A 12,145-nucleotide genomic window follows, 5' to 3' on the forward strand; every position below is an offset into this window, starting at 1 on the left:
CAGCATTAAGGAGGATTAATGTTTAGCTCTTTGTGGCAGGGCACTTCTCAGTGGCTGTGTTTACGCAGTGTTGCAGCCCCACATTAATCCAAAATTAGTATAAAAGATCAGCCGTGGTCGCCTGGACGAGCCTCACCAGAGCTTAGGCTCGTAATCAAACCTCACTTTGGGACAATGAGCGCCTGGAAGGTCAATGAATGACTGGGTTGAAGGGAGCGAGGCATTGAGGAGGGTGAATTGAGGTGTGTGTGTATGGGGGAAGGGACGGTGGGTGTTGGGGTGTGTGTGTTTGTGTATGGGGAAGGGGGTGTTGGGGTGTGTGTGTGGGTTGTGTGTGTATGGGGGAGGGGGCGGTGAGCGTTAGGATGTGTGTGTGTGTGTGTGTGTGTGTGTGTGTGTGTTGTGATGAAGGGTGATGAAATAATCAAAGTGAGATCTCCACTTCTGCTGGGTGTGAAACTGAAGTAGCAGGAGGTTGACGTGCTTCTGTACTTCTTATACATCACATTCACTCTGAAACCGAAACTTAACATTTTCACTTCAACATTTTAGGTCTACATTTTCTATTTTGGTCTTTGTAGAAACTAAAATTACAGTTACTTCTAATTAGAATCCCAGAACCACATATCTTGGTAGGACAGATTCATATGACTTGTGGTCATAACGATAATGTATTGGGTCATGTAAGCACACTGTACAAACACGTTAGCGACAGACACAAACGTCTACATGCAGTGGAGGGGGCATTGCTCGTACAGCAGAACTTTTCAGATTCCCGTGCACTACAGAACCTTTTAAATGCTAGATCTTATACAGCAAAATAAAAGTGCCAAGTTTATAACTTAAAAAACAAGTTGTATAAAATCTGCAGTAAATGTTTATTGGCCAAACTGATGTTGGACAGTGAAGTGACACTATATTCCAACAGTACATTCATTTGAGAAAATGGGAAATAATAAAATGGTCCTGACCACAGTCTGTATGATACACTGAAGTGTGCACATTACTTTAAATAAACAACCACATCCAAAGAGACTTTTCCCCTGAAGAGCCACTACAAAAACCTGACATTTTTATTGACAACTTACACTTATCATCATCTTCTATGTTGTACGATGATACATACATATTATTATTTATTTATAGAGATTTTATGGAGCCGGAGATAATTACAGTTGCCTTGAAAAAGAAACAGAAAATCATCTCTTCCATCAGCTCCTTTAGACTCGTGCCAAACAGCGTCCTTTCTAACTGCGCGCTACAAACTTTTCCAGCGGCCTTCTCCCTGTCCGTACTCCAGCGAGTACGCAACAGACGGAATTCAAATGAAAACGAAACGCAAAAAACAACAACACAGCGCGTCGACTGTTTATGGCATTTGCACTACGTAGCGGTATAACCAAATCTCTTAAGTGTGAGCAGCGTTGAAAGCCCAGCAAGGCACCCCCACCAGGCAGCTAACTGGCATCCCCATGGTAGCCACCCAGCTCTCCAGCTAAGATTAGACAAATTAAACACTATTATGCACGTCACTCTTGCAGCTGCTCTTTTAAGTGGCTTCATGTTAACTATCATAATGGTTTGCTTTTAAAAACCCACAGTCTTCTCCCTAATTTACAATATGAGAAACTACTTCTAGCCTCGTGGTGGGGGATTTTTTTTTTTTTCTCATGCTGCAACGGAAAAAAATGGGGTTTCGTTTTTTTCGGAGCCCTGTTCGACAGAATTGTTGAAGTCAGCGCAGCAGAGCTCTTTTCTACAGTGCCGTATGTACCGTCTCCTCTCACTTTGAAGACATGTTAGACTTTAAAGGTGGTATGATTATAATTGGTCTTCTCTGAAACGCCGTATGTGTGGATTGTCTACCTCTCGTGAGTCCATGAGTTTTTCATGAAACTCTTCCAGCTTCTCCTTTACCCTGTAAACCAGTGTGGTATTGGCCTGGATCCAGTGGACTTAGTTTGGCCGGTGATGGATAACCTAGTTTCTGGCCTATCATCGCCCAGAAGCATGTGCGATGTGGTTGCAAGGAAATACCCCCCACACAGCGTGGTCTAGACACGGACACAGGAAATGGCAACATCCAACTTCCTGTCACTTCTCTGTGATTGAAATACATATTGCTGAGCGCTAATATGACATGGTAGCTAGGAACCACTTTCAATGCACAGTGCTCATCCATGCTAACTATTTAAACAAATATATATATCAGTCCTAACCCTAACTTTGAGTAGCCTAATGCAATCAGTAAATACAGTTTGCCTCAATCATATATTATGTACATAAATAATATATATACTTAAACTGCCAAGCTATTTTTATCTATTTGACACTAGAAGGGTTTATGTGTATGAATGTGGCATACAGTTTCATAGAGCTTACAAAACTATTGCGGTACAGACATCGGTATCATTGCCTGGAACATGGAATCTGTGCCGCAACATCTACAAGAGCAGCTTCTGGGATCCATGTTCTGGACAGTTATTTTCTCTCAGTCGAACCCCACGTGGCCAACGTCTAGTAGGACAGTGCACACAACTTTCCTTACGAGGAAAAAAAAAGATTTAAAAAGTTTCCCAGTAGGGTTTGTATTCAGTGTCTATAAAAATAGTAAGGGAGTAACTCACACCTCAGTGAAACAGAATCTCTCACTCCGCCAGAGCTGGGTTAGATCCATAGCATTAAAGACCTTTTAGTTTGAGTTTCAGATTTACAATGGGATTATGTCTTGCATTTCTAGCTAAAAGCTAATGATTATACTACCATCTCCTCTTGACTCTGCACTCCCTTTTCACTATCTGCTGTGTTTTCTAAATCCTGTGGAAAACTAAGTAAAGTATTGAAACGTGAACATCGTATCAAACGTTATGAAACGTGAAATGAGGGACACATGTTTGGAGCATGGCTGAGACATAAACAGCATAAAGACTGTGTGTGTTCCTTGGTGCAGGAGTGAAGCGCTGGCAGCGGGTCACAGCCCACAACACAGCAGAGATTTACACATGACACATTCGAGTCAGGCTGAGTTTTTATTCAAAAGAAACTTAAGCAAAGAACCACACACTTGTTTTTTTCATATTCACACTTTTAACATTTACAGTCTGTGAGAGGATGACATTTCATAGCCCTGTCCTCTCTTCTGGCTAATTCTTTTTAGACCCCGGGACATTACTAATCCCCGCCCTTTTTTTCCATAAGGACTCTCTTATTCATACAAGGAAATTTGGAAGATATCCGACTGGCATCACGTTGTAACCGTCGTGCATTTGGACTTGTGTAAACCGTCCGTAAACTAGACACACTGGAGTTCGATTGGTCCCCAACTTCCTCAGCGCACGAGGAGGTATCGCTCTCCATCCACAAGACATTTACTTCTCAGCATCAAAGTGCAGCTTGGCAGGTTTAATGGTGCACATCTTTCTTTGGTTAGACAGGACAGCTCACTGAGGAACCTCATGATTTATGCTGGGGCGGGTTGCGTAAGACTATGGGAAGTATCTGTGGTTTTTACCACAGGGGGGCCTTGTCTTACTGGAGGACACAAGGACGTTGGAAGAAAGGGGGGGGGGTGTTGACCTGCAGCTGGGATACGAACCAATAAAGGGCTGTGATTTAGACCGATGAAATTTCATTAATACATGAATGAGTCCATACATAACTGATCAGAAATCAATTTTCCTGCAAGATGACCAGGTCATTCTCATATGTGTTAGGTCACTCTGGCCAAGGCTAAATGAATAATGATTGAAGGGCTCGTTTCTAGGAGCGGCTGGTGTTGTGGTAATCTCCACCAGCCCCCCTCCCTTTTCCAGTTCAGATACATGGCACACACAGTCCTTCGATAATGACCACAATTATTAAATTTCACATTCACCATCACTCATTTAAATATTCACCTCAAAAATAGATTTTATTATGAACCCCAGCACCGCAAGGTCTCACTTTTCCGTACCAGTACGTCTAAAAGAACAGGTTTTGCTGCCTGCTATTCTATATTTAAGCCTTGCTGTCATGCATGATCCTCTATGGGATTTCACTGGCACCCATCATGCCTTGCACCCGTATCAAACCACCCGGCCTGCTGTCTCTCGCACCGAGCCCTCGCACAGAGCACCGACGCAAGGTAACCCTCCTCCGCATGTGTCCCGTTACTAATCTGATCTAATCTGGAGACTTTTGGAGGTCTTAGAGGGACTGTAGGGGACATCAAAAGGAAACATGTCTTAATTCCGGGACAAAGACACAGGGGTTTAGAGGGCTGGGTCTACTGCTTAAAATGCTTCTGTTGATAAACTTGGTCGACTGTTTTGTTCTGGCCGTCCAGTTTTAGATTGTGGAGCGGCAGGATTTCTGACCGTGAGGAGGGAGAGGGGATAGGGCCGGTTGTTGTTGTGCTATCGAATATTTATTAATTTCCACGTAATAACAAATACGTTTTCATAGGTGAGCTACGGCGATTCAGAGTGTTGGGGCATGATTTCTTTGTGGTGCGTTGGTAGAGAGTCAGACTGCACCAGGCAGCGTGTAAAGGGCAGCAGTAATGTGACTAGCAGCAGAGGAGGAGGGTTAAGCTCGCTGCGCTGACTGCCCAGCAGTTTAAGAGCCATGGGGGGGAGTTGCTCTTTAACGGTCAAGCACTCAATGTCCCTGCGCTGCATTTTCGTCTATTAACACATCCACCGTGTACCCTCTCAATCTGGGACGGTAACGGGAGGCAGATGAGAACGACTCTGTCGCCTCACACGGCCTGGAGGAGGGGGAGGGAGGGAGGGAGGGAGGGAGGGGGGAGGGAGGGAGGGAGGGAGGGAGGGAGGGATGAGTAGGGAGAGGAGGAGAGGGAGTAAGGGGAGTGTGAGAAGGAGGAGGGAGGGGGAGGAGGAGGAGGAGGAGGAGAAATTTGTCAGAGTGAAATCACCTCAACAGGGGGGAGCCCTTGAGGTCAGCGGTGCTGAAGTTTGGGGTGAGTGGAGCGCGGCTCCTGAGGGTGAGGAGCAGGGTGATCCATCACGCCCCGGAGACTCCAGTGCTCCCCGCGCTCCCAGCCACGGCTGCTTGATCAGCGCTGAGCTGAGCCACGTGGGGGACAAACGGCACCATTCATCACAAACACAGAAGGCAAAGTTTTTTGAAAAGATCCTCAGATGGAGGCTGATGATGAGGGCATAAAGCATTTCACTTGATGTGAAGTTGAAAAAACTCATATTTGCAGCAATCATTGATATTAAAATGACGATATATATATATAGTATATATAGTGTATGACTTCTATAGTGTGTTTTGGAATAACAAGAACTTTATAATCTCCACCACCACCTCATCTCTCAAATGTTAGTTTTTATCTGAACTTTCTCTCTGATAATCAAATTTTCGTCTATTAATATCGTGCGTAACGTAGTAAAGATCATGGACTCTGCGAGCATGGTAAGCTTTATGATGAGCTATTTGTAAAGCAGCCACATAAATCGAGTATTTTTTATCCCAGTCTGACCTGCGGCTGGTCCTGGCTCAGGACCTGAAGGTAAGAGGCTGGCCTCCTCCCAGGCTGGCCTCCTGCGAGGCCGGCCTCCTCCCAGTGTCTTCAGCCCAGCCTGGGATGGATTAGCATGGGAGCTACCGACTCCCCTGTGAAGAATGCTGCTGCTTTAAAACAAATGTTATTGTTTGTCACAGGAAACCAATGTGATTACTGTTTTTTCTTGCGCACACACTCATGCTGTGCGCAAAGCCATATTTATGCATGTGGTTTTCATTCCCCCCCCACCTTCCCCCCTCTCCCCCTCCCCTGGTGAGGCAAGCAGGCACCTTGAGTTTTTGTCTTGATGAAGTCACACCTAGGAAAGGTTAAACAAAACACCAGACTGTTTACTCAAAGTATTTGACATTCGGGAGAAGGCAATCTGTTCACTTCAAACAATAGATTGGGTTTCCTTGTGGCACAGTTTCAAAAGTGGGAACGAGCAGCTCTGGAGCCGTCGGTGTCTGTGTTATCTCAGACAGACAGTTAAACTGAGGACTTTTCACACAGTGTGGTGTCAATTCTGGAGTTATTTTAGGGTCTTTAGCTGTGGAAGTTGGCTGCTTTGGGAATGCTGGGGGTCTTCATGTGTGTGAGAGAGAGAGAGAGAGAGAGAGAGAGAGAGAGAGAGGGAGAGGTAGGGAGAGAGAGAGAGAGAGAGAAGGAGGGAGGGAGGGAGAGAGAGAGAGAGAAAGAGAGAAGGGGGGAGGGAGGGAGTCTTTTCTCATGTTTGTTTGATTTAACAGATGATTTACAAAATGAAAAGTCCTTCCAAAAAAGTGCCCCCCTCTACCTTCTCTCTCTCTGTCTCTCTCTGTCTCTCTCTCTCCCCCCTCTCTCTCTGTCTCTCTCTGTCTCTCTCTCTCCCCCCTCTCTCTCTGTCTCTCTCTGTCTCTCTCTCTCCCCCCTCTCTCTCTGTCTCTCTCTGTCTCTCTCTCTCCCCCTCTCTCTCTGTCTCTCTCTGTCTCTCTCTCTCCCCCTCTCTCTCTGTCTCTCTCTGTCTCTCTCTCTCCCCCCTCTCTCTCTGTCTCTCTCTGTCTCTCTCTCCCTCCCAATGTTTCACTTTCTCTAGGGATTAATAAAACACATACACACAAAAAAGGGGAGATAAAAAAAAAGAGAAACCGTAAAAACAAGAATAAAGGTCTTGAGAGGCGCATCTCGTATGGAGGCAGAGAGGCTGTCGGCCTGGTCTGCCCAGCCTCAGAAGTCAAGCTGTTTGTTTTGCCGTATGTCGACACCATCTCTCTGTTCTCCCAGTGTGGTTCCCTGCCACACAGCCTTCCACCGCACCATCTCTACAAGCTCTCTGCTCGCTTTCCTCCCTGCTCCTCCTCTACGATTCACCAGCCAATGGGCCGCCACGAACCCCCCCGCCCCCCAAAAAAGAGTATATACACGTTATGAATAGAGCCAATTAAGGAATTGATCTTGTTTGAAAGTCCTCGTAATATTTTAATTCCGAAAACATGTTCTCTGCCTCCCAAGTAATGCTTCTCATGTGAGGCTGTGGTTTCTGGAGAGGGAACTTGAACGTGCTTGGTGGCAAACATTTGTTTATGTTCTCGCTTGGCTGGTGCGTCGTTTCAAAGGGAGCCGTGCGTGTCACATAATGGGAGCTCATATCTCCTCCCAATTGAAAACACATTGGTGCTCAGAGCTGAGATGTCGGAGCAGCAGGCTTGTTTTGTGCAAGGCTGAATGGAAGACAGATTAGTAGAAGCAGCATTTTTTTCTTTCTCTGTTTTTGAGGGTGCAGAATGCTGATAATTGACCCATTCAATCTGCGTGTCAGTTGATTGGTTTAGTCACACTTGGCCTTACTCTACCCAGACTTGCAGGCCTGTGTTATTACAGTATGTGGACGTTATTTAAATGTGTGTGTGTGTGTGTGTGTTGGCTTGGGGGCAGTGTGGGGGCGTGCAATTAGGCAGAGGTGGAAGTCATAATTTGAGGCAATGAACATAAGGATGTTAGTGTGTGTGTGTGTGTGTGCATGTTTTTGTGAATGAGCTTGTGATTTTGTGTGTGTGATGTGTGTTTATATAGCAGTGTGTATATGTCGATGTCTTAGTGTGGCTTTGGAAGGCCATGAGATGACAATTTTTTTATTTTTCTCTACTTAATTTTCCACTTCCACTGTGCTAAGCTCAAGCACATGGTTAACAAGGCGACAGTTTTAATTGCTCCCACCGCACTGCTCACACATACGGCTTGAGCGATGACGAGCAATGTCATTGACTGGACCACCAACCTCACTGCTAGACTGTGGCAAGCTCACTTCCTCCTCCTCTTCCACGACACCCACATTTCATTTCATTCTAATATTCTGCGGAATGCAAGAGGTGCTTGGCTCTACAACTTTGATTGAATTTCTAGAATTAATAAATTCTGACATTTCGTTTATGTTTCATCACATGAAATCACAAGTAATATGTCTTCCTTTTTATAAAAGGTGTGCTGTTGAGTTGAACAGATTTTAAATTAAATTAGTATTCTTATGAAGTCACAACTTCACTGGGTGACATTTACAATGTCCTCAAAATGGTAGTTGACAAGGTTTTCATTAAATACCAGGCAAGTTATTTTCAGCTTGAAAGTAGGTTTAAAAAAAAAAACCCTGTTTATTCTCCCTTATTAGTGTTATGTGTTCTTCACCAGTGAAGCAGTTACACTTCATATTTAACACCCTACAGTATATAAAGTTCTTACGCAATCACCTCTTAATAAAACAAAACAAAAAAACACACCAACATCAAACTAGATATTAAAATGACTTGTCAGGTGGGTCAGGTGGTCACAGCGAAAGGAGTTTTAATGAACCAACCATATTAGATACAATACACTCTTATTACACTTAACTCTTCTTATTACCTGAATAAATACAGGCTCCAGCGCTCTGAGGCGATAAGCCTAATAGCTTCCCTGCGTAGCAGCGTGTTCTGCAGACAGAGGACAGTGGACACAGGGCTGAGAGACGCCCTGCTGTCAGCTTCCAGCCCTGCTCCTCCGAGGGCAGGGACAGATGGTCAGCACAGAGGCACAAGCAGGAGGACCAGGGAGGGAGCAGGGGAACACGTTTTATCTCCACTTTAATTTTTCTCCTGAGGTGAGCGTTGAGGAGATCAGTGACACTAAACCCGTGGTATTACCCGAGATATTGCCCCCCCCTGTGCTCTGCAAATGAAATCTTGCCGACGGCCGGGGAACATCATGGTTAACACTCTCAAAATCAGTTTCTGTGCCTCCAGACCACAGCTGGGTGCAACAGGGAAGGGTGGGAGGTGGGAGGAGGAGGAGAAGAAAGAGGGGGGGAGGGAAGTCAAAAAAGTCAGAGAGAGGGAGAGGGCAGGAGAGTGAGAGTGAGTCTGGAGAGGGAGAGAGAGAGGGAGAGTGACAGTGAGCCTGGAGTGGGAGAGGGGGAGAGGGCAGGAGGGTGAGTCTGGCAAGGGAGGGAGAGAGGGAGAGTGAGCGAGTGCCTGTTGACTGATGGATGAGCGAGCCATCCGCCAGCCCAGCGTCGGTGTGGAGCAGCTTCCTGCAACTGAGCGTGCTCCTTGTCAAGCGCAGGGAGTTTGATTTGAAAAAAGAAAATGGTGAAACTGGAACCATGGTCCACCTGTTTGGGGGGCTGGGGAGGGGGGGAGGGGAGGGCATCTGGTGGGAGTTGAGGTGGGGGAGGGGAGGAGGGTGGGAGGGATAGGAGGGGCGATGGAGCAGTGGGGTGCGCAGAGGAGCCCTCGCCAAACCCCTGTGATCATAACCTTCAGCATGGTGAAGTAGGCCAGCTGTGTGGGTCTGGGTGTCTCTGTTTCTAGTCTGTTCTCCTCATCGATGCCACTCCGCACTACCTCCACCCCTGCTAGCGACCCACGCTTCGCTTACACTCCCCAGAATGTTCAGTGGGAATCTAGAAGGCCATGTTTCCACAAACACACACACACACGTGCATCTACACATGCACACAGACACACACACACACCAAGTAGAGGACCTTTATTTATAGGCCCTGATCAGGAGTGAAAACAAGCCGTACTGTCTGTAGAAGACCCCCTGCCCTGTTCTCCTGAAATAGAAGGTGCACATCCAGTTAGCCAGCCGGGGGATTTGTGGCTTCTAAATAAAAAGCTGGATGTTTACTCATAGCCAAATCTACCTCCACTCTGTTCCAAGACCAAAAAGGTGCTAATCTCCAATCAAGTCAAAAAAGGCAGATAGTTAGCAAGGAGAGTCTAAACATAGATGCTGGGGGGAGGGGAACATATTCCACTTGAGATCGAGCTTAACTTTGATCTAACTACATGTTGGACCTTGTGCAGCAGTAATGGGGACTTCTTCTGTGGGGCACTGTGGGTAACATGCAGGCTGGAGGATGCAGATCCAGGAGGGTTAGGTTACATCTCTCTGGGATGGAAAGCACCCCTAGTGTGAGGGTGTGTTGATATAGAGATGGAAAACTGGGGCCTCAGTTTAGAGAGAGAGAGTGCAAGGCTGCATTACATTTACATTTTATTCATTTAGCAGAAGGTTTTATCCAAAGGGGGGCACATGTGGTGTGTGTAGCCATGGCAGTGGGACAGCAGGGACCAGAGGAGGGGTTGCTCACTGTCAACTCCAACTGTGTAAAAGATTATTGTTGCGCTGCGTTTCTTTAACCACAACGTTTATCTAGTTATTTCCTGGATTTCTGTATCTCAATATCTACCGCTCCATTTGTAGTAGTAAAGTTTGAGTGTGTGTTGTTAAGTGATTCATAGCAATTCAAAAGGCCTTAATCAAAAACTTTTAAAAAATCGATCTGGTTGTTTGTGAACACAACTTCCGTTTAATTGATTTATCTGCAGTAAAATTTGAGCATGGCTGATGTCCATGGTGACCAGAACAGCACAGGTATACAGTTCCTGCCTCCCTCCTCTCTTTCCAGCTGGTGTTTCTGACATCTCATGTTGCGTATCCCTAACACGTTACAGACAGAGAGGGCAGACGTCGTAAAAAGAAACGCACACACTCGCCCACCTGTCGTTCCGGCGTGGGGCTTCGTCGGCCTTCTGAAACCCACCTGCGATGCCTGGGTCTGGGGGAGCAGGAGCGGGGCTGCAGGGTTGGGTGGAAACCCAATCAAGCAATCTACGGATACCCTGGACACAAAGACCCAAACAGGTGGGGTTCCCCTGGACCCAGATCAGGTTTCCTCCTTCCACTCCCCATCACAGGCCTCGCTAATGTCCTCCGCCACGCAACCACTTTGACGGACAAACAAAACTCTGGCATGAGCACACCTCCATCGAGCTCGTAAGGACTTCACGGTTGTTTGACAGCATGTGCTTCCACATATGTAACGTGACCCTTAGGGGAAAACACACAAGCCCACGAGAGAGAAACTGGCCCTTGGAGACTTCGGACGGGTCAAATGAATAGGAACAACGTTGTGACTTCAGAAGTCTGGATGACTTCCTCACACACCCCGGAGAAAATATGATATCTCTCTCGTTTCACAATCTTTGCAAGGCATTACGTTTTCAACAAAGACAAAGGCTTTCAGTGAATGAGTAGGAGTATAATAATAAAAATAGATTAATTCTGTGAATGTTCAGGAATAATGACTTCTCCCCACCATAATGGAGACAAAGGAAATTGGGAAAGTGTAAAAAAAGAAGTCTCCAGAGCCTACGCACACTCTGCAAGTCATTCTGGGATCTCTCCCCAGGCCAGGGAACTTTACACCACATCTTAAGTGCAACCCCTCTGTGGACGGCCTGCTCTAATTTGCGCTCAAATCTGTTTTCTTGACATTGATTGGTTATTGTTGAACTCCGAGGACACCCAACACTCTGCCCCCGAGGACTCCAGTTGTGTGGTGACTCATCTCAACGTTTGGCTGTTGACACAGTGGAGCGGGCCGAACTTGGACTGCACTTGACTCCCTCCGTGTTCAGAACGGGGGGCGTCCGATATCCACAGACATGTCTGACATAGCTCCCCTCTAACAGAACAATGCCAGGGATTAGGACCCGGAGCTAAATTTAAAGAGCTGAAGCATCCGTATGTGAACTGGAGGGTCAGTTCGAACAACGACAGGAACATATGTGAAGTCAGCCATCCAGGCCATCCTGCAGTTTGTCTACCGTCATTCCTTAAAACATAACACTGAACAGGAAAAACACTGAGAGACGGCGCCCCAAATAACAGCGAGTTGGGGGAACACATCTTTTCGGTGTTTGTGTGAAAGAAGAAGCTGGAACAAGACGCTTTAATGAATTAAAAAAAGAGACCTGGAAAATAATCAAGAAAAACGTCACTTTATTTATGGTGACACATACATTGACCTATTTGAAAAGCAATTGTGTTGCTCTGTCTGGGCTCTGGCATGTTTTAGTGGCCATGGGGCTTGTCTGTCTCCCAGTGCCATGACAAGTATTAATGTGGAAATGAAACCTTGCCTGATCAACAAGCAAATGGGATCCACTTGTGTGGAGTTGTTTCAGGGATATCCATGGCACTTATTTTTAGTGAACTACCCAGTGAACCGTCCAGTCCAAAAACACATTCATGAGATAGTTGTGTTGCTATTGGCATTTTTGAAGCTGACTCTTGAGCCAGGAAAAAAAAATCTATAATATTTTTTGTTTT

General features: G+C 46.1%; 1 protein-coding gene across 1 annotated transcript in view; it reads left to right on the forward strand.

The window, feature by feature from the left end:
• Nucleotides 1-4,048: 4,048 nt before the first annotated feature.
• The window catches only part of pitx2 (paired-like homeodomain 2), a 35,897-nt gene continuing 27,800 nt past the window's right edge, over nucleotides 4,049-12,145 (forward strand). Inside the window, exon 1 of the mRNA XM_084695623.1 lies at nucleotides 4,049-4,123. The gene's annotated coding sequence lies outside the window, so the exon portion shown is untranslated. The remainder of the gene's footprint in view (nucleotides 4,124-12,145) is intronic.

The sequence above is a fragment of the Hypomesus nipponensis genome, chromosome 1, assembly GCF_054491055.1.
Source record: "Hypomesus nipponensis isolate SF chromosome 1, ASM5449105v1, whole genome shotgun sequence".
Taxonomy (NCBI): Eukaryota; Metazoa; Chordata; class Actinopteri; order Osmeriformes; family Osmeridae; genus Hypomesus; species Hypomesus nipponensis.